This window comes from Dioscorea cayenensis, unplaced genomic scaffold (assembly GCF_009730915.1).
Source record: "Dioscorea cayenensis subsp. rotundata cultivar TDr96_F1 unplaced genomic scaffold, TDr96_F1_v2_PseudoChromosome.rev07_lg8_w22 25.fasta BLBR01000680.1, whole genome shotgun sequence".
Classification (NCBI taxonomy): domain Eukaryota; kingdom Viridiplantae; phylum Streptophyta; class Magnoliopsida; order Dioscoreales; family Dioscoreaceae; genus Dioscorea; species Dioscorea cayenensis.
Genome location: NW_024087071.1, coordinates 9,397 through 32,500, shown reverse-complemented (window position 1 = coordinate 32,500; position 23,104 = coordinate 9,397). Strand labels below are relative to the sequence as shown.

Here is a 23,104-nt window from a genome sequence, read left to right as displayed (position 1 = left end):
CACTCTCCCGTACTCTTTTGAATCATCTATCAGAAGAAAATCGATCTCATAGCTCTCTAGCCTCTTGCAACTCTACTACTTGGGAAGGTGGAGCAGCAGTCACCCCATGCTTCCTTCAAGTGGATACTGGATCAGATCCAATCGGCTTCTAAACGCGGGAAGGAAAAAGTACCCCTTTAGAGTAAAAGTGTGATCATTTATACCTAAAAAGGAAAGTCCCCTCCTCTAAAAGAGCCCCTTTAGAGTAAAAGTGTGATCACTTATACTTGAGTCTGTCTCTAGTTTTTACTAGAGGGTCGATCAGCTCTTAGAATTTTCACCGGGTAGTGGCACCATTAGGAAAATCCCAGAAGGATAGACATCTCTATCCAATGCCGTTCTCTTGCTGTATGTCCTCGGACTGCGTGGTGCCGAGGGGCCTCTCATAGCAATTGTATAGGGTGTGAAATTCTAATCTGATGTCCAGGGGTAGGGACGACTGCGCTAATCTAAGAAGAGACCCTACGTAGGGATAATAACTATAGATACGCTACGGTCAAATAAGTTAGCGCAGGAAGAAAAATCCCAATAACTCTTTTTAATAAATCACAAATGAACAAATACTTAAATATAAGGTTCTTTTTCTACGGTATCCAACAATACTTGGGTCACCAACTCATTGAGTGATTTGCCATTAAAAGATGAAGATAAAAAAACAAATTAATAAAGTTTTTGGGAGGAGTTTTACCAATATTATTTGAGCAAAAAAAGAACCACAAAAGCGGAACAAACAATAAAGCATCTAATTCTACCTTGTACAAAGAAGAAGTGTTTTTCCCTTTTTAGAAAGCAAAAAAAGGAAAAATTAACTGAAGACGAATTACGTGATCTCCAAATTACTATTGAGGATCTAACTATGAACTTTGATGAGGAATCGATCTATAGTAGTACTAAAAACATTATCAAACTTTTAATTGGGAAGGAACTAGAATGTGCTAGGGACTATCTTAGGGAAATGGGGGGCTTGAAGCTGATGATATGGAATTGCTTTCTGAGTTTGGTCAATATACGCTTGAGGCACTAATAGTTCATGTTCTAGCAATTGTTTTTTTAACCCCAATGATTCCCAGGTTATGGTTCGTGTTGCTACTTTGGTTGAACACTTTGAAAAAATCGTTCGCTTACAAGCTAAATTATTTAAATGCAGAAGGTGTAAACTAGATTTTTTTCATCTCTGAAAAGCCATGGAAGATGGGGAGAATCAGCGGAAAAAAACTAAATTAGCTAAGCTCTACCCATTCGGAGCCGCTTTAGTACAATTCATGAAGTCCAGAAAATTGATCCAATATCTTAGAAGGAGGCCCTTGGTCAGCATACTTCTTCATTTCATCCTCCGAGAAGCTTTTGAAAGCACCTCTTCTTTCTTCCTCTCTTGGCGGTGAGATTCGAACCCTTCCATGACCCCTACGCGATGATGACAACTCGGGGGCTACCCATATGAGATCTTGGCCACATCAAGTTAACTTAACCAGCTTCCTCCGTAGCGTACACATAGTGACGGAGATACTCCTACAAAGAAGCCATTGATCCTCTTGGGTCCGCTCGCCGGGATTGCCAAGGCCTTTCCGGGACAGTCAAAAGGTCAAGAAGACCGACTTCGCGTCTTCTCTCGAGACTTGTCTTGCTGGCATAACTTCACATAAGCTTCAATGTCCTCACCCATATTGGGCACAATAATTATGCCGAGATAACAATGCCTTTCATTCTCAAGGCACTCTGCACTCGCTACCGCATGGGCTCGGGAGTTGATTGCCTTCACACGGTCGGTGTGCGCGCCAACGCTCAACCCAAACCGTGCAATGGTTGCCTCTCGAATGAAATTATGAGTGGCTCCAGTGTCCACCATGGCTCTGGGCTTCCCCGCCATTCAAGGTCAGATGGCACATAAAGAAGAGAATGAGAAGGGATACCTTTCACCGCCCTGCCGAGTCCCCAACAATTGCGAGAGGATTGATCCGGCCCGAGTCATTATCGCCCTCAGTGACCAATGCAGCCTACTTTTTCCTCTTCGGGCAATCCCGAACACCTTCGAAACTCATCCCATGAGCCAAAGGTAGTCCGACCGCCTCGAGCATCATCGGCGTGCCGAGTTCTCCACCAAAGCTTGGTATCGCCAAGAAAGTACATCCCCACCAAGGGTACTTCACTCGACTTAAGCTTTCTTTCTTCGTGTCTCACGCACCTTTGCTGCAACTACTTTCTTTGAAAGGCTCGTTCTTGTTCTTCTTCTCCTTTCTTTTCTTTGTTTTTCATTCAAAAGTTCGACGCAAGAGATTCAAAGCTCAAAAAGAGTACTCAGAGAGAATAAATGCGAGTCAAGCAAAGCCTTGGAATTCTTCGGACTAAGGAAAGAAGGCGTAACTAACTATCGAAGCTAAGAGCACTTGTCTCAAGAGTAGAAGAACTAGCAACTTGAAGAACTTTCCTCAAGAACCCAGAGTCCCACATCATCCGGACAATCGACTTAGATACATTCGAGAGCATCTAGCACTTACGTCCCTACAAACCGAAGTTTATCCACTACAAGATGATAGCTCTTCCCTCTTCTTATAGGATTCATCCATTACACCTTCTACCCGATCCACTCAGCAAAACTAGAGAAGAACAAAAGAAGGCAAGAACTTTGAAAGCCCACTATGGGATTGATTGTACAATAGGGGATTCTAGGGAGGAATTGACGGATAGTCGATCGCTTCCCTCGAAAGTGTAGCAGGATCGCCAAGTAATACCTCGGCAAAGACACGAGGATCGTATTCCACGTGGCTAAGGATCTCCCTATTACTCCCCTTCTCGAGCTATTATCTAGCCTAAGATCTTAAGTGATGGATCCACTCTACTAAAAACAAATAAAACTAAACACAAGATTTGCTAGCAAATTAGAGAGAACAAGCAATAAGCAAGCAAGAGAATCAATGAAGTGCAAAGGCCTATGGATGTAGATCCCTTGAGGGGTTATCATGCAACATGGATGATGATTTAAAGATGCAAGGGTAAATTGGACCATGAGATTCCAAGATTAGAACAACCCCAATTTCTCGGGCGATTGAACCCTAATCCCATACGTAATATAGATAGGAATTTCTTCCAAATCTACATTCCTACGATTGCATTAAGTACAAGAAAATCTCGCTTAGGAATAAACCTACTCTTCTTCGGATTAAACCTACATGGAGGGCTACCAAACACCCGATTTCTCGGCGTGATGATACAAGTATCCTTCTAATCCATTCATGACCTAATACATGCGAGCAAGTCACATCTACATGCATCATTCATAAAAGAGCTATGGATTTCTCCTTGGTGTAACACTTAGCATGAAAACAATGGATTAGATCTCAAAAATACCCAAGCTTAGAATTAACAAGTAATCATCCAAAAATACATGATAAACCCCCCAAGGTTCACCAACACCCGGTGGCCTTGGGGGTCTAGTGTCATCATCTCATAACAAAAGCATACAATCAAGCAAAACATGAAACAAAGACATAGTATGACACTCCCTAGATGAAATGGTGAAGGATGAGGCGAGAATATGCCGAATGACGCTTCCCCGCCAAAGGAATGCCGAATGACGCTTCCTCTAGCCGCGGTTCTCCTTCCTTCAAGTCGTGATCGATCCCCCCTTTAAAAGTCAGCCAGCAAAAGTCCTTTAATCAGCCCTAAAGTGCGAGTATATATACCCCCGAGGCATACGGGCCGTATAGGGAGTCGTATGGGTCGTATAGCACTCGGAAACCCTAGATTCGCTGCTCCATACGGGTGCATACGGGCCTCCATATGGCCCCCTGATAATCGGGTTGTATGGAAATCGACTGAACACCAAATCAATCCGCTGCTATAGTGCATACGACCCCGTCATCGGTAGTATGGGGTAGTATGAAATTCTCGCTTTCTTCTCTTTTTGCCAAAATGATATCTTCTTGTTCTCCATGGCTTCCATATGCCCTACAAAGCAAATAATAGACTGATTAAAGCGCTGACGGGCATCAAACCTCACAAAAATACATGCAAAGTGCATACGATATATATATGAAAACACCTACATTTAGACACTTATCAAACATCCCACATCTTAGCGTTGCTTGTCCCCAAACAAACAACTCATGAAAAACAAAGAGACTGAGAAGTGGCTAAATGCAATACCTCTTGCTCAAGCAAATATAAGATTCCAAAAGCAAAGGATAATGAAACATAGATGTTGAGTTATAGTCATTAAGCATAATAAAAATATCCTGCCTCACCCCTAATATGTATGTGCGTAAGTGAATCCTTTATCTCATTTGCCCCTGATCCGGGTCTAGCTCAAGGACTTCAATCATATGACAGCTCTAGATGCTAATCACTCCACATACAAAGAATACTAAGTCTTAAACTACTAAGTGCTACTTCAATGGCCAAGTAAGATCCTTCTAATTGTATAGCTTGAAACTAAATCCTTCTTCTTTTCAAAACCTTTGGTAGGTACTCAAAAAGATCACTAGGGTTTTTATTTTCAACTCAATATTCAACATCCCAAGTCCGACTAACGTAGACTCGCATCAAAAAATCATTTTAAAAATCTTTCTAGAGGATGCATCATGTCTGGTTAGGCACAAGAGCCACCCAACTACTCGATTTCATGAGTCTACATAGACGCATTCATGCTTCATTAGCGGAGGAATACCGACATAGACTCATTCACTTTCACTCTCACCCTAGATCACATGTTCGGAGTACACTACATGCCACAAAACTCGGATTAGCTCAACAAGACTTAGAAGTTCTTAAGAAAAACATTGAAGGATAGAACTTAGTGTTCTAAGGCCAAGTACTCAAAGTAGTGTGTTAAGCATACAAGAGAGTTAGAGTAGTCACATTGGCTATTCCCAGGGCATCGACAAAAAATTCAGTGCACAAGACAATACTATGGGTTGAAACAGGATTCAATAAAGCATAAAAACAAGTAACTCACATCCATCATTAGTCCAAGCTAAAAAAGAATCTTACAAGAATGAATAGAAAGCCATCATTGTTAACACTAGCATGTAAACAATGTTCCTAAAACATGAAATGCACCCATCCCCACACTTTAGTGTTGTAGATTGCCCTCAATGTACACTAATCATGAAAAACATGCAAGAAGGGCCAATGCAAATAATAATAGAGGAGGGTGAAAAAGCAACTTCCCCGTTTATGTTGTGTTCGCCGTGAGGTGCGACTCGACAAAAAGGTGTGGTGAGCAATACACGCCTTGTCCGACCTCCATTTAAAAAAACTAGGAAAGCTCACCAAATTCCCTCAATGCCCCTGCGAGGCAAAAAAGGGGACATCATCATTCCACAAAAAAATTCACAAATACTAAAAACAAGGGAGAGACTAGGGAAAAGTCAACAAAATACATAGATGAAAACAAAAAAAAGTTCAACACAAAGAGTTGGGAGGAAGAGGTCCATGCCAACTCAACAAAACAAAAACATAATACAAAAACAAAAATAAAGTAAAGTAGATAAAAAAAGTGTCCATGCTCAAACGAGCCGCCACTCATCACAACTCGGTGTCAGCGTGGTGGCATGGTGGCGTATGAGTATGCGAGGCGTAACCATAGTATGAGATAATGAAATGGTGAAAATCGCCTCGAGTCTGGCCGCTGCCTCAAGGACCCAGTGAAGCCGGGTCATGGATCTCGCTCCGCCTCCCGACGCACGCCCTGACATCTCCCTCAATCCCCGCCTCATGTCGAGTCGGTAATGAAGTAGTACCGGGTAGGAACAGTGCGCCTCGAGCTCGACTCTGTGCTCGTCGCGTCACCGACCGGACTCACCAGCTGGCTTGGTGCCGTGGGGCTCGCCTCATGCGCCTCAAAGAACCACCAAGCCAATCGCCTGTAGATGTGTGCCTTCCCGAGGGGTGCCGTACCTTCTACAATAGTCATGCCTCGCTGCCTCGCTCAAACAAACCCATGCCACGGATCAATCCGGGTCACATAGGGCCCAATAAAGATAGCTCCCCAATCCAAGTATACGAGCCCCGTGAAGGAATGCATCAACGACAAGGTAGCCAAGGTGAGTAGGGTGCCTCTCAAAGATGCCATACATCGTAAAGATATCGGATTGGGTGACCACCCCCTTGCTATCGGGTCCGGCCCCCAAAGAGAACGGGCAATCAAGGCATGAATGAATCTATGTGCCGGGTCAATCATGCGTGAGGCCTTTCGGGTCGTATCTTCACCCGCCAAAGTCGCCCAATAGTTGCTCCTACCCACCTCACTCGGGAAATCAAGCTTAAGACGTTTGTCGGGCATGGATTTGATAAAAATCATCATCATATATCCCCAAGTACTTGGCAAAGTCCAAATGATGCATAGTGCGCTTCCTTCCAAAAGATTGAAAACAGATGGTGACAATCTTCTTATTCCGCACGGATTCTCCATCTTGTCGCTACTCAAATGTACTCAAGACCTCCAAGGTTAATTGACGGAAGGTTGGCTCGTTAATGGCAAAAGAGTTTATCCCAACAATTGTGTGAGAGCCAATCCCGCACTTGACTTGCAAACCCAAGGTTGTCCACAAGTTCCCAATCAAGATAGCACAAAAGTCCCGAATGGTTTTTGTCTTCAATCTATCATATCTCTCTGATGGTGGGACAATTTGAAGACGGGTTCATCGGGTGTAGAGGATGGTTCGGTAGTTCTTGGGTGCTTGGAGGCGAGCCTTTTTAGTGTTAGACATCCCTACAATGAAGAAAAAAACTTTGATCAAGCTCAAAGGGATACAAGATAACTCAAAAATAACATGGTAGAGATAGAGGAGACTAATGAAAAATTGGGTTTTTTGGGACCATACGGGCCGTATGGGGGCCGTATGGTCACTATTCACACGGCAAGAGTCTCCCCTATACTCATGGAATCGAAAAATTTGTACATAAATTTGAATTAAAATTCATTCACAACATTCACATCATCCAAATCAAGCAAATTGCTAAAGAAATTCCATGCACAAAGTCTCAAGAATGCCCAAAAAAATGTAAAGAATAAAACTAGGGCATTGAAAAAAAGCATACCGATCGAAAACCTTGAGAAAAACAAGCTTTTAAACTTGGGTAAGATCACTAGATCAAAGTCTCCAATGGATTGGGAGAAGTTTTTGGAAGAAAAATGAAGACATTCGCCAAGAATCGAGAGAGAAAAAGAGAGAAAATTTCGGTGGAGTTGAAGAGAAATGAGAGGTGGAAGAGAGAGAGAGAGAATGAGAGGCCTTAGAGGGGGAAGCCCCGCCACCATACAGCCCCCATACGACCCCTGCATGGGGGCCGATAAGTGGGTAACTTCCCTCGGCCGAGACACCCACTGACTTGACGGCCTTCGCCTCAAGTGAGCACGAGCCATCCGGATCGGCCTCGCGGGTCAGCTTTAGACGGCCTCCATACGGCCCAAGATGGCCAGAAACTTTAAAGGCCAATCAAAACCATGAAAAACCTGCCTCAAATGATGTAAAAAAATGAAAAAGAAAGCTTGACGACTTCTCCAAAAATGACTAAAATGAATAAAACGATGATCTAGCACATAAATTAACACCTACACATGTGTGTCTCAAGAGGTTGCACAAATATACCACAATAAAAATGATGAGAGCAATGTGCCAAGTGTATGAGCATGAACTTATTCACAATCAAACAAGTCTAAGAAATACGAAAATTGAAATGAACTAAGAACTAAAAATACGGAAAATGCAAACAAATGCCCCCGAATGCTTGGGTTGCCTCCCAAGAAGCGCTTGTTTAACGTCACGAGCCCCGACGTACCTTGTTCCTTACCTCATGGGGGTTCAAACAATTTGAAGCCACCCCCGGTTTCCCTTGTAGTGTTGCTTCTTCCCGGTAGATTGAATGACAACATTGAAAAATATCCTCGAATTGTTCATGAGTGGAGAGGGGTGAAAAAAATTTACCTTTCCTCCATGAGATGTGGGAGGATGAAGCTTGTTACCTTTCTTTTTTTCTCCCATGGATCTCCCTCCACATTCTCTTAATAAATGATTCTTTTTCTTTTTTTCTTTAGCATTAGTACAGGATACCCTCTTTTTGGTGGCTTCAAATTGTGAATTGGAGGATGACGATGAGGTTCTTCTTCTTCTTCGCTCTCCAACTCCCCCAAATATTCATCCAAAGGATTTAAAGAGAGCACCTCCCTCGCACACAATCAGAAATCAACCTATCGCTTTCATCAACGAAATAAAGTGTGTCATCATGATCTAAAGAATGTTTTCATGGCAGCTCGGCAAAGTGTACACCACTTCCTCTTCTCCCGACTCTTAACGCCAACTTCCCTCCTTTCAAGTCAATTAAGGCACCCGAGGTGCCGAGGAATGGTCGGCCAAGAATTAGTGGTATCTCCACATCTTCATCTATGTCCATGATGACAAAGTCCACCGGAAAAACAAATTTATCCACTCGCACAATCACATCTTCGACAATCCCACGAGGTTTTTCTTGTTGATCGATCTGCCAACTGTAAGGTCATCCTCGTGGGCCTTAATTCATCCAAGCCAAGTTTCAAATACATGGTGTAGGGCATGACGTTTATGCTAGCCCCGCGAGTCCGCTAGAGCATTCTCTTGACTCCACCTTCAAGCATGCATGGAATAATGAAACTACCCGGATCTTTCAACTTTTGTGGGAGCTTCTTTTTAGAATAGCCAAGCAATTCCCTCGTAGTGCAATCGTGCCTTCTTCTTCCAACTTTCTCTATTTGTGAGGAGCTCCTTTAGAAACTTGGCATATTTCGGCATTTGAGTCAACGCTCAACTATCGGGATGTTCAAATGAAGTTGTTTGAAGATGTTGATGAATTTTTTTCAAGTGAACATCCTCCTTGTCATGCTTTCAATCTTGTTGGATAGGGGATCGGAGGCTTGTACTCGGATGATTTTGGTGGTCCTTGTTGTTGGAACTTGTCATTTATGCCCGATTTTTTTGTCTTCACTGCTTTTCTTCAACTAGCTTGGGGTCTTCCCCGGAGGCTACCCCACTTTTCCCCGACACTTGGGTCAACTTCGACCCTTGTCTCCACTTTGCCTCCCGCTTCTAAGAGCAATGACCTTTAAGTGCTCTCTTGATTGTCTTTTGTGTTGCTTGGAAGACAACCCTAGAGGACATCTCGAATGTGCCTTCACGAGCTCCCCCACTCGATGCTCAAGAGATTTCACGTAAGCTTGGAGGTTTCTTAAAAACGGATCCTATTTCACCCGAACCGCTCGCGCGTCGAGTGAGTTGAGCATTCACCTTGCCAAATTGTGCATCCATGCTACTAGTTAGATTATTGAACCCGCTCATTGGTACTCGAGCATGAACTTGGCAAGGATATCTTCGATGGAAAAACTTCTTCTCAACGGGCCGATTGTTGAAATTGAGATCCTTGAGGTGGTGCACCTCTTTGTTGTTATTGGCCTTGGTTCCATGAAAAAAATTTGGGTGGTTCTTCCAACCCGGATTGTAAGTTGAACTATATGGGTTCCCTTGATTGCGCTGCCCTCCAATGTAGTCCACATTCTCAACGGATGCAATGATCGAGCTAGCAATCGGACATTGGGCTGCACCGTGCCCACCACCGCAAGTACTACAACTTAGCACCGATTCGGCCTTGAACCATCGCCCATAAGAAGATCAATCTTTCGAGTCAACACGTCAAGCTTTGTGGCTAAGGCATTATCACTACTTACTTCATAAAAGCCTAGCAGTCTTTTGTGAAGATCCCCTTGAGGCCCAATGTGATTCATTGCTTGCCATTGACTCAAGTAATTGCTCGGCCTCGTCGGGGTACTTGTTGCTAAGGGAACCGCCCGCCGTGGCATCAATGAGTTGGCGAGTAGCATAATTTAGCCCATTGTAAATGATTTGTACTCGCATCCATGAAGCAAAAACCATGGTGGGGGCACCTTCTAAGGAGATCCTTGAATCTCTCATAAGCTTCAAACAATGTTTCGGACTCTCCTTGTTTAAAGGCTGAAATTTCTTGCCTCAACTTCGCCGCTTTGCTTTGACGGAAAAATATCTTCCAAGGAACTTCTCCACCATGTCCTTCCACGTTTTAATAGATCCCAGAGACAATGAGGTAAGCCAACGATAAGCTCCATCTCTCAAACTGAATGGAAATAGTCTCAAACAGATAGCATCGTCCGACACCCCATTGATCTTGAATGTAGAGCAAATTTGGAGGAACCGGGAAAGATGGTCATGCACATCCTCATGGGCAAGACCATTGAATTGGACTGAATTTTGGATCATGCCGATTGTACTTGCTTTAATTTCAAAGTTGTTGGATGCCACCGACGGTGCTTGAACACCGAACTCATCACCCGTGAATTGGGGTCTCTCATATTCGGATAAAAGTACGTCGTTCTTCGCCATGATTGTAGACACTCTATCCTCAATTTCGATGTTCCGTGTACCCGACCCTTCACCAACTTCTCTCAATCTCCGACGCAAAGTTCTTTCAATTTCACTATCCGGTGTAATCAAAAGGCGACGGATTCGACCGTGTCATGCACATGACCTTGCACAACCAAGAAAAATGATAGAAAGTTAAGATCAAGGGAAAAGAAAAACAACAAATGAGTAAAAGAATGAAATGGCTAGAGTAATAATCTAAAAAGTTTCCTAGAATTCCTTAATGGTCCCCGGCAATGGCGCCAAAAACTTGATCGCTTCCCCGCAAGTGTACGGGATCGCCAAGTAATACCTCGTGCAAACACACGAGCATCGTATTCCACGGGCCAAGGATCTCCTATTACTCCTTCTCGAGCTATTATCTAGCCTAAGATCTTAAGTGATGGATTTACTCTACTAAATACAAATAAAACTAAACACAAGATTTGCTAGCAAATTAGAGAGAACAAGCAATAAGCAAGCAAGAGAATCAATGAAGTGCAAAGGCCTATGGATGTGGATCCCTTTGAGGGGTTATCATGCAACATGGATGATGATTTAAAGATGCAAGGGCTAAATTGGACCATGAGATTCCAAGATTAGAACAACCCCAATTTCTCGGTGATTGAACCCTAATCCCATACGAACATAGATAGGAATTTCTTCCAAATCTACATTCCTACGATTGCATTAAGTACAAGGAAATCTCGCTTAGGAATAAACCTACTCTTCTTCAGATTAAACCTACATGGAGGGCTACCAAACACCCGATTTCGCGCGTGATGATACAAGTATCGCCTTCTAATCCATTCATGACCTAATACATGCGAGCAAGTCACATCTACATGCATCATTCATAAAAAGAGCTATGGATTTCTCCTTGGTGTAACACTTAGCATGAAAACAATGGATTAGATCTCAAAAATACCAAAGCATAGATTTAACAAGTAATCATCCAAAAATACATGATAAAACCCCCAAGGTTCACCAACACCCGTGGCCTTTGGGGGGTCTAGTGTGTCATCATCTCATAACAAAGCATACAATCAAGCAAAACATGAAACAAAGACATAGTATTACACTCCCTAGATGAAATGGTGAAGGATGAGGCGAGAATATGTCGAATGACGCTTCCCCCGCCAAAGGAATGCCGAATGACGCTTCCTCTAGCCGTGGTTCTCCTTCTTTCAAGTCGTGATCGATCCCCCCTTTGAATGATGTTGCCTTCTTGCCTTGAGAGCCTTGGACCTTGGGCTTCAATGATCTTCTAGCTTTCTCGCCCTTTTTCTCCTCCCCAAGGTCGCCCAAAATCTCCCAAATGATCTCCCCAAAAGTCGGCCAGCAAAAGTCCTTTAATCAGCCCTAAAAGTGAGTATATATACCCCCCGAGGCATACGGGCCGATAGGGGTCGATGGGGGTCGTATAGCACTCTGAAACCCTAGATTCGCTCCATACGGGGTGCATATGGCCTCCATACGGCCCCCGTGATACTCGGGTAGTATGGAAATCTGACGTAACACCAAATCAATCCGTCACATAGCTAGATACGGCCCCCATACTCGGGTAGTATGGGGGTAGTATGAAATTCCCTTTGCTTTCTTTTTTTGCCAAAATGATATCTTCTTGTTCTCCATGGCTTCCATATGCCCTACAAAGCAAATAATAGACGATTAAACGCGAAACGGGCATCAAACCTCACAAAATACATGCAAAGTGCATACGATATATATATGAAAACACCTACATTTAGACACTTATCAATAGCTCACCGAGCGTCCACTATGGATTTCTAGGGTCAATACGAATCATCCCATTGCCGAAGTTTGACGATTATGGATTTCAACTAAGGGGCAGATTTTTCCAGCTTTATGTATGTCGACATCGGGATATTGACGATTATGGATATTGTTTTCCTCTTTGTCTAAGTTCAGGAAGATAGTTGCCACTTTGATGTGGACGTGGACCTCTTGATAGCGATGAAGTGATCGTGAGACTTGGAATCTAGTACAGAAGGGCGCTAAGCATAGGCGACATGCCTAAAGTTCCTAACTCAATCCTTTTTTATAGACTTTTTGAATGAACCGACCCACGCTAATGAATTCGAAGTCCTCCGGGCTAATCTTTCTAATTCAAAACGATCGGTAACGTCCCCCCATCTGACTCGTTGAAGATCCAAAGGTGGGAGGCGCTCAAATATGCCATTGATTACCTTGATTTATGAGCTTGAGCATTGCAACGATTGATAAGTCGCTTTGGCTACTGTAATCTCGTTAAAGGATTCCAACATGAGAATGACTAGCTTGTTGGTCTTCCATGTGCAATGCTATGAAGAACTTCGTCTTATAGATATAGAATTGAAAGCCTTCCTCCTATTCCGCCTAAGCTCGTCAATCGAGCAATTAAAAGAGGTGCTCTATTCAAGATCGCAAGAAGTCGTAAAAAGGTGCTCAATGAATAGGTGCAAGGTCACCTTTATCGAACAGAAAGTCACAATCCACTCACGAGGAGGGTCCTTCCTTCCAATCCATGTCGGGAGGAGCGGTCATTTCCTGTCCCTATTGTTCTTCGTTGCCTTCAGTGACACTTTTTGGTCCTTTAGTAGAGGAGATTTGTTCACATCCGTTTAAGGCAACGGAATGGAATGGACCTACGATCAACGAGTGCCGGGTTCACTCGCCAAGCGGGAGCTCGTTTACATTACAAAAGCGATATCCCCTAGAATCATCTAGTAGGAATCCATCTTGAGACTTTGGGAGAGTATTACCCGCTCTACGTTATTGAGGGGTCTTAAAAATGTTTCTTACAAACATTCTAGACAATAAAAAAAAAGAGCAAAACCAACGGAACATGGTAGGCCAATCATCCGCCGGATTCATCCGAAAGAGAGGCTTCTTCATTCGACGAAGTGATAAACGCCTAAATGTATGTATTTTATATGTATTAATCTTGTATCTTTTGTGAATATGTTAACTAATTGATGCCTGCTTTTATGTCTAAATTGGTTATTTCGATGTTGCAGGTCTTAAATGAGTCAAACAATGCTCAAAAAAATGCAAATCGGATGAATTCGACATCAAAAACGGCATTTTTGGGGGTCCCAGCGAAAACATCGTAGTCGTGAGCAATCGTAGCACCGCAGTGTTTTTTGGGCATTTGGTCAGGAGCTTTCACGGGCTCCATGCGCCCGCATGGAGCCCGCATGGACTCGACGGGGTATATAAGAAGCTGATTTCTTCTAGGGCATAGGAGGAGTTTTTTTGGGGGAGAGTTCTTTAAGCCGATTTTTCACCGCTCTTTGAGAAGCAAGATTACATGTTTTGGAGAAGGGAAATCTAAGGGAGAAGCTCGGATTTGGCTAGATCTTCATCGATCTCTTCTTTGGGAGTTTGTAGACGACGAGGGAAGCCGCCCCCATTGCAGGCCCTCAGTGGAAGCCTTCCCACCTAGCTTGGCTTGTCTTCCTTCTTCCATTGTTTGAGGGAGTTTTTATTATGCCATTTGTAGTTGTTTGCATGGATTTGTTGCTTGGATTTGTTTGTATGGATGAGTAGACCCCAAGGTCACCGGATGCCGGTGAACCTTGGGGTGAACTTGTGTATTTGGATGATTTAAGTTTGTTTATTGCAATTGTTGTGTTTTGAGATTCATTCTTGGTGCATTTGATGTGTTGCTTACATGAGAACTCCGTAAAACCAACCGCTAGGGTTGTACTTGGTAGCGTGACCATCGCCTTGTACTAGACACACCAAGTTTGGAAGGGATTCATGTACAAATACGCCATGACCATCGGGTATTCTGTACCCTTCCACCATTAGGGCTAGACCAAGTTGTGTTCCGGCTCTAATCAGGGATTTCCCCACTTGTTAATGCAATCGTATGAGGATTTGATCGGAAGAAATTCGTGTCAATACTTATACCGGATTAGGGGTCAATGGTCGTGACCATCGAGGTTGACCTAATCTATGAAATCTCCGGTCCAAACCTTCAATTGCATGACATTCTTAGCATCCCGTGCACTTTAGTAGCCCATAGGGAATCCGCGATCCGTGACCGTTCCTTTCCCTTAATTTTTATACCCCTCTCCGTATTTTTAGTCTCCACTTGTAGTTATCTTATTTAAATTAATAGATTAGAGAAACCTTTCGAACTGCTCGGCTAGACAATAAGCGAAGAGGAAGTAAGGGTAGATCCTTGGGCCCGGGGAATACGACCCTCTCGTGCTCGCACGAGAGGTATTACTTGACGACTCCGTGCACTTGCGGATCGCACTCATCACGAAGCAAGGAAAGCTTCTTAAATAACATATGGGAAAAATGATTTGGCATCTCTTATTTCTAGAATAGGTCGAGCATGACTTCTTTCAACTATTATTCATAATAGTGATAGAATGAGTTTGATTTTAAGCTCTAAAATTGGTTTTGGATAAAGTAGGGCAGAATCATTAGCTGTCAACTGTTCGTAGTCAGCAGTGGAAGAGGGGGTAGCTTTGATTGCTCAAGTCGCACTCTGTTTCATGGTTGAATGTGAAAAAAAGAATTTCTTTTGTTTAGCGGCAGTCTTATAGGGATGATGCTTTTCCCTTTGCGTTAAGGAAGACCGGGCAAAAGGGTAACCACTTTTTTTGCTCACCGGTGAAAAGGCATAGTAGGTACAAATGCTATTGGTTGCTTGGCTTCCTTACCTCGGGGAGCTTGAAAAAGCTGCTAACAATAAGAGTTTTTTTCTTCTTTTATCTTACGACCTTCCATGCCAAACAGGGTTGAAGGGATCGATCCCAATAGCCTTCACGAGGAGAAAGATCTATTCTTTATAGCCGTTACAAAGCTCCCGAATAGAAAGAGGGCTTTACAGCTTGACTGCCTGAACCAGGTCCAAGTCATGCATTTTGCATTTCCGCTGTTGACGTCCCATCTAGTTAGCTAGTTAATGGTGAAACCTATTTTTGAATGAATAGCAGGCAAAGTAAAGTCCTTGCTACTCCGGGTAACATTTTTTATTCTTTTCTTTAAGGTCACAGGTCAGGTGAAGCTCACTTCCTGCGGTAACCCCTAGGCTATGTGACCAGCAGTATCTATTTCACTTTTAAAGAGACATTTTTCAATTTCATAGTTTAAGTAAAACATTATCCGAGACCCAGAAGAGGAAGCAGGGAAATCGGTAGCTATTCTCTCATAGAGACTCTGAATGAATGCTTAGTTTTACCAAGAATTACATTGCCTGAGGCGAACGGATGCTTAAGGAAAGGCTACTTCTACTTCTTTCTTCGTTTTGGTCCCCGGATAACTTATTTACGAGTGAAAGAAGCCAAGTAAGTATACTTTTTTATTTAACCAGAGCTTTCGAGATAACCAGTCCAGGTGCAGCGTGAGCTAATACTTCAAGTCCAAGGCAAGTTTTTGAGGAAAAGGAGCGGATGGTTCATGCTTCGAAGAAGAATCTTTCTTTAGATTGAATGCGACGTTCTTCCTAGCGATGACAAGATCAAGCAAGGGAAGGAATAACTAGTTGATTCAGAATCGAATCCGTTTTTATTTTAAGCAAGTGTTCCATAGATTCCGCTGCAATTGAATCTGGTGCAAAGTCAGTAGTACTAGGGCCTTCGAGTGGGAATTTTCTTTCTATAAGCAAGTGTAGCGAAGTCGGGGATTAAGTAAGGAAGATCCTTATTCTTGGGAAGTAACTTTCGGATTAACTGATTAAGGATAAGGAGTTCCAGTTGAAAGATAAATGAGTTAGTTCAGGCTCAGGGGGGCGTGAAATAAAATAGATAAGAAAGGCGATTCCTGATCTGAAGAGTTGAGTTGCTATGGTGGAATATGTTGAATTTTTTTGAAGGTGGCCTTACTTATACTTACTTATATACTTATATAAAAAAGTAGTTTTGATCCCGGCTCCGGTCAAATGGATTTAGGAAAGCTCTCCCTTGATGCTTTGTTAATGCCACAGTTCGTTCATAGAAAGATGAATGCTAAAGACTTTTTAAAAAGAAGAAGGCGAGCTAGCAGATGAGATAAGCGTAGAAATTCACCCGAGGCCGACTTAAAGTGGATATAGTTGATCCCGTTAAAAGGGGTTCTCTCTCTCTTGATTAAGTCATTTTCGCCTGGACGAATAGATGACTAAGGACCCGTTAATGGTCAACTTGAGGACCAAGAGCACGGGTACCTCCACCGTCCGGTGCCCAACCTCCCCCAAGGTCTCATTAGAAGCGGTTAGTCCTCCGAAAGTCAAGCACGTTGTGGAGCAAGCAATTCGGGGCTTCCACTATCTTAACTTCATGTCAGAAAGGGTTTCTGCTGCTGACTCAACATGGGAGGGCTTTCTTTTTTAAAGCACAGGGCTAGAGAACAGAGCCGGTAGGGAAGGTGCGATTGAGCGACCGTCTGTAGCTGAACTTGCCTCTCGGAAGGAGTCTAGATCCTAGTTCAGCTGGACTCTCTCGTTCTTCCAGTTTCCTTCGATTCTGTAGATTAGTCATCTGTACTCGTCAGTCTTGTTGGTAGCCCGTAGTCCCTTTTCCAGTCTCAAGGAGGGATTCAGATAGAACCGATTCAACAACAGAGGAAAAAACTACCTATTCCAAGGAGGTGGGAAGGGTTTTCAGCCCAGACTAATTCTTCTAGGTTAATTTCTTTTCCTCCAAAGAAGGGCTAGGTCTGTCTAGGGTCACTCGACCTGGAAACAACAGTTTTTCCTAAACTAAATAAAAATAGGTTCCTTATGCAAACTGAGATCTTTTTCCGGTTCGGGGAGGGAATTCGATGAATCTGAAGCAGCAGATACCAAAGGAGAATCAGCCGAAAAGGAATATTCCTTTGAAAGAAAGGGAACGAGTGGAGTATACGAAGCGAAAAGGGAAGGTGGGAGGGTAAGGTAAAGTTGAGATAAGATCGTAAGAAAGGATGGGCTCTCCGCCGATCCTTATTGGGTAGGGATAGCTCGCTTAAGGAAGACTACCTTTGGAGCTAAATATTCCTGAATTCTGAGGGAAGTGTTATTCAATTGACCATGGGGCTCTACCCTTCCTTACCGAATTCATTCTATGCGAAAGAGTCTCGCGCCAGGAGCGCTGCTGTAACCAGTTCTGATCTCAAGCACCTAACCTTTGTTGTGAGGACTTATTCGCCATCGGCCGGTAATACCCAATTCGCGTAAAGGTAAAGGGAGGGCGCCTTACTAATACTAAATAGGGGCACTTAGCTTTCCCACAGAGGTCGGTGGAGAATGCCAGATCTTCCAATTATTCAACCGAAAAGCGATAGCTAAAGGCAGTAGAGAAGAAAGATAGGGCATTAGCAGCTTCAACTCGAGAAGCAGCATCCCCATCCGAATCCGCTGAAGAGGAGACCTTTGGCTCTGGAGTTCATAGTTCATTCCGCTAAACAAGCTGACCCAGCCTGTAGGAAGGGGTTTGAATCCTATAGCCTACTCTCCTGTTGAGTTTTGTCTTTCGAAATGTTGCTTACAATTGAGTGAGGAAGCTTGTAAGAAAAACCTTAAGCTATAGGGCTTCCCTAGAGGGATGAGGTGGTCATACCGCTTCTAGGACCACGATATGCACCACCAGGGGCTGTTTTTCCGATAGGAGTTTGATACCTTGACTCCTCCGCAGGTAAGCTTGTTATTCTGCGAGATTTCCTTCTTCATTTGCGTGGATGTAGATCACCTGGAGGCCCTTTGGAGATAGGCCTTACGCTGTTAGGCTAGCTGTAGCTATATCTGATCCATACTTCCTTGCCCGAGTGGAGCTGATATACCTGGACCACTGATAAGTGCTTGAGTAGACATATTTTTATATATGTTTTACATGCATTGAGCATCATTTTTACTGTGGTTTATGTCTCATATTGTGTATTTGGTGTTCTTTTATGCATATAGGTTGTGAATGCCTTGAAGAGTAAAAAAAGGAAGCAAAGATAGGCTATAAAGACACAATGTTGGGAGTTCTTGTTCAATTCAAGGACCAAGACACGAGAGCAGTTCATAAAGCGTGGAGATGTGTGCCAACTTCCAAGAAGATTCAAGTCAATTCACCATTTGGAAGGGCACAAAGGCAGCCACATCTTCATATTCCTTCTCTTTGTGAAGATTGCAAGACCTCTCAAAGATACGCCGATGAAGAGAAAGTTTTATAGCCTACCACATGGGACGTGTGCTCGGACATGTGGCCTTAAGAGAAGAGTGTTCGGATCGCATTTTGTGAAAAGTACTGTAGTAATTTCACTGTAGCAGTATTGTAGTAGAATTACTGTTCACGCGGCCGCGTGGAAATTCCGCTCGCCCGCGTGGAAATTCTTGCGACCGCAGCGGCGTGGAAAAATCCACACGGGCGCGTGAGGGCACGTGACGACGCGATCTAATGCCCTATAAATAGCCGTTTTGCCCTATTCTTTCTCATCTTTTGTGCGGCTCTTGAGGGGTGAGACGGCTAGGGGTTTGGAGAGGAGGTCTTTGCGGCTTTGGAGGCGCTTCGTCACCAACTTTGATCGATTCCTCCTCCGTCATAGCATCAAGGAAGCCACCGGTGAACCTAGCTTCGGAGTGGGTCCTTCAAGACGTCGAAGCTCTCCATCAAGGCCATCGTTCATACATAAGGGGTTTATTTCTATGGTTTTAATGTACTTTCATTCATTGATGGTGTGTTTTGTATGTTGCTCCATGGAGGGCTAAAACCCTAGAGGGTATTTGGGCTTGTGAACCCTAGGATTCTCATCTTTTGTGAATTTGCTTTGTGTTTCTATTTAATCTGAGTTTGATTAAGTTTCATTCTTGATTGTTTAATGCTTGCTTGCCTTATTGATCTTATGGTTATTTGGTTTGCATGATTTGTTGCCTTGGTGGGAGAGAGATCTCCATTAGGGTTAGAACCTCAAGATTGAAGAGGGTTGAGAGGGATGAGTCATGAGATAGTGAAGTGTCCCCTTTCCCTCCGATTGGTGTATTCTATCTCCATTCCCTAAGCTCTATGCAACCATATTTGGTGGGAGGCGTGAGATTGCTCGATTTCTCCACCGGGACCTTGTAGGGGGTTAGGATCCTTCACCGGGAATTAGGGTTGGATCAATCTTTAGGAATTGGATACACACTTTGGAATCCCTAGAGTGCTTTGCGGTCATATGTGGTGTGAGATGTTGAGATTGAGCGATTTCTCCACCGGGACCTAGTAGGGGACTAGTATCGGTGATCTAGAGATAGACCCGATTATGTTTGGATTTCCACGACTTAACTTACTCATCACGTAAAACACTTTTGCTTATTCGGTACCTAATACCGAATCCTAGGGGAGCATTGCCCGAATACTCCACTTTTATCGATTGAGATTCTCCTTCCATTTTACCCCTCGCATATTCATCTCCCGGTGTTCATCTCTTTGCACATTAGATCACCACACTATCCCATTATCATTAGGCTAGATAGCGGAGAAGAAGTTAGTACTAGTAGCCCCTGCTCCCTCGTGGATTCGACTACCTGACTCACCGGGTATTTATTACTTCGACACCCGTGCACTTGCGGTACACACACGCATATTCGGGCGTGTCAACCACGTCGAGTGGTACCTGGGTAAGAGAGTGTTACGGCAGTTTGGGATTGATCGACCATCCGATCCACCACCCCAATCCTTCCATGCATCGCGGACGGGTGGAGTCGCTAGATATAGCTTACTGGACACTTTCGGAGATCGATTAGGCACTTCAATACTGGAGGAGACTTTTTCGAGATGCATTTGACCAACCGCGAGGACTATGTTGAATGGTATACCTCAGTGTCCACAGGAACGATCCTTTCTCCACACATGAGGATAGGGTCGAACTACATGATTAGGGAGGTCAGGCTGCTTCATGGATTGCTAGTCGAGGAGAGACCGGATACTATTTTTATCCGGGAGCGAGACTTCTTTAAGTATTCTCTTCTTGTATGGATGGCTTATAGATGCTTGTAGGCCTCCTTGTTTTTAGAGTACCCATGTTGTACTTGTAGATTCGTCGAGTCATCACGGGCGAGCTTTCTTAAATCCTTACTCGAGATCGTGATCGAGAGCTCGAGACCCGGTTGAGGAGCCGAGCTCTCTCTTAGCGGACTTTGAAAACTACTACGATTACTATGGTACACTCCCTCGGATCGAGAGATATAGGGATCACCATGTCTGGGTCCACTTTCTTGATAAATGACTCGATGCATTTTATTTTCCTTGCTCACTGAGACCGAGACATATCAAAAAGATCTATTACTAAAAGAGATTGGGATTATCCTGGTTACCGGATGATGCGAATAACAAAAGCGTAAATTAGGAAATGAGCACAAAAATAAATGTCAATAAATTCATTCTCTCATTATTCGTTATTTCCCAGGGTCTTTTCAGTTGCATTCACTTACAACAAGAAACAACCACCGGCGTTTGAGTGCAGACACCGTGATTTTGGTGCATTCTTCTTCCTTTCTTTGGTCTTTCGTTTCAGCCATATTCTAATAACTTATCCAATTACAACGTATTAACTCGCTAATGCACCTTTCTTTTATCAAATCTCGGGTGGACATGGTGTAATCATGAGGGTAGTATTTTATCATGGTGTTGGATCCCAAGTTTTTATGGATTCCTTCTTTGTTATCGGGGTCGACCCTCAGGCCATAATGTCTCAAAGCGAGGAGGCTATAGAGAAACTTTTCTTTTTTCCTTTGTCTCGAACTTAGTGAAGAACTCAATTCCCTCTCTCCAATAAAAAGTGGGTCATGCGCCCAGCTTGTACACTCCCTTCGCTTCTACAAACCCTTGTAGATTCTCGAACTTCATTCGCGAAGGAACTGGACTTTTGACGGGCCAGGCCTTTTTTATGCGACGCTTTACCGTGGAAGGAAAATGAGCTTTGCTCTTCTGGGTGCTGGGCATTCTCGCGGTTCTCGAGAAGGAAAAAGGACTAATATTTTGTTGTATCTGGCACGAGATGAAAAAGAGAGCTTTCGCTCATCGATGAACAAATGGATTGACGGAGCTCTTGCCATTGCTTTGTTTTTTTCTCCTTTCCTATAAGCGAGTTTCGATCCTTTTGTTCAAAATTTCTTCGTTCGCATCGAACCGCTTGCGTAATCAAATCTCGCTCCACAAGATCCTATATTAGCTATACATCCTCCCTCAGGATTTATGCCTGGAAACGCAGCCATGCTATGGGCTTTAGCTTATGTAGATCAAAAATGATGAATGGGATTGTGGCACTCCACTCACCGCCAATGCGGAAGGATGCGGAAAGATCCCATATAAGAAGCTCACTCTTTACCCGATCATTCAAACATTTTGTGGGCACAAAATGCGCACCGCTCTATTGTTGCTTAGCAATAGAAGCCTCGCTCATCTTGCTCGACGGTGCTTTTTCTCCTTCTCTTCGCCCGGACGGGAGCGCTAATGGATACTGGGAGGAAGCAGCGAAGCGTGTCGCTCAGTAATGGAAAGAAAAGAGACCACTACTTTCGCCTCTTTATTGACTCGCCGACGGAACACAAGTGGTCTCCGACTAGGACCAGGAACCAATTCAAATTTGATCTTGACATGTCGTGTTATTTTTTTAACCGTGAGTCATCTCGCCGTGAAGTTGGTGGGCTCATCATGAATTATGTGGGGGTGGGTCGGTGGTTTCGGGATCCCATGGAAAATGCCTCTTTTATGCCTCTGGTATTAGCCACAAACTAGTATTCATTGAATAATTCTACCCCTTCTTCATTCTTGGACCTCACTTCTTAATATTTTGACTCTTCCATGTTATGTCTCAGGAACCTCTTCAATATGGTCCGAATTGCTAGCTCCCGCTCATAGTTCTCGCCATGATGATACACGAGGAAGATTTTTATGGCGTTCTTCCTTCTAATTACATGTGCATATTCTATGAATCTTTTCTACCAAAATGAAGTAGCAGCATCGGGTCCAGAGAACCTATAAAAAGATATGGTTGTGGTGCTAAGTACTCTTGTGCACCCACATCACTCGCTCTTGCGGTAACCCCGCCCCATTATGTTATGGAAGAATTTTAGGCAATTGCCGGGCTCGAACAATAGCTCAACAATTGGTCACGGATTTTGTCCCGTCCGTAGGTCTCTGAAGTCACCGTGGCGTAGCGAATGTAGAGCAATCCGCGACGGAAGCCTTTGATTAATCAAGATATTATTTTACACTTCGAAGATGGCCAAGGTAGTTTGCTTCCAAGCCACCGCATCGAAATGCACATGTAGTCCTTTCCCGCCAGAGCAAAAAACAAGTGGCATAACCAATCAAGCTTCACCAGCAAGCAAGTAGTCCAAAGTAGCGAGAAAGCTAGCAGCTAGCGAGGCAGCTGAGCAAGCAAGCTGTAGCCAAGGATAGGGCTTTGAAGCGGTAAGTCAGTGGATAGCCGAGCCCAAGAGGGCGTAGCCGTCCAATTAGGGACATGTGATAGGAAAGCAATAGTCAAGCTCAGCCCCCAATAAGGAAAAAGGGAACCCTTTCCAAGACCCTCATACCTCCAAAGCGTACTCAAAGAGTGTAGGAGCCAACTCTATTGGAAGAGGCACAAGGGAAAAGGAGTGGGGAATTTCTATGCATGAGGGTCGCTTTGAAAAGGATGAGAGGTGGGAACTCCTTCTCTATCCTACAGATCCAAGCTCACAACCTATCAATGGGGTGAAAAAAGGGATGGGACAA

General features: G+C 43.8%; 1 non-coding gene and 2 pseudogenes across 1 annotated transcript; 2 read left to right on the top strand and 1 right to left on the bottom strand.

The window, feature by feature from the left end:
• Window positions 1–361, bottom strand: part of LOC120254871 — a 1,593-nt pseudogene extending 1,232 nt beyond the window's left edge.
• A 1,522-nt stretch (window positions 362–1,883) lies between these two features.
• Window positions 1,884–21,836, top strand: LOC120254870 (annotated as a pseudogene).
• Window positions 9,932–10,038, top strand: LOC120254873. Its single transcript, XR_005534781.1, has one exon. It is a non-coding gene; the product is annotated as a small nucleolar RNA R71 (small nucleolar RNA).
• Window positions 21,837–23,104: the final 1,268 nt, after the last annotated feature.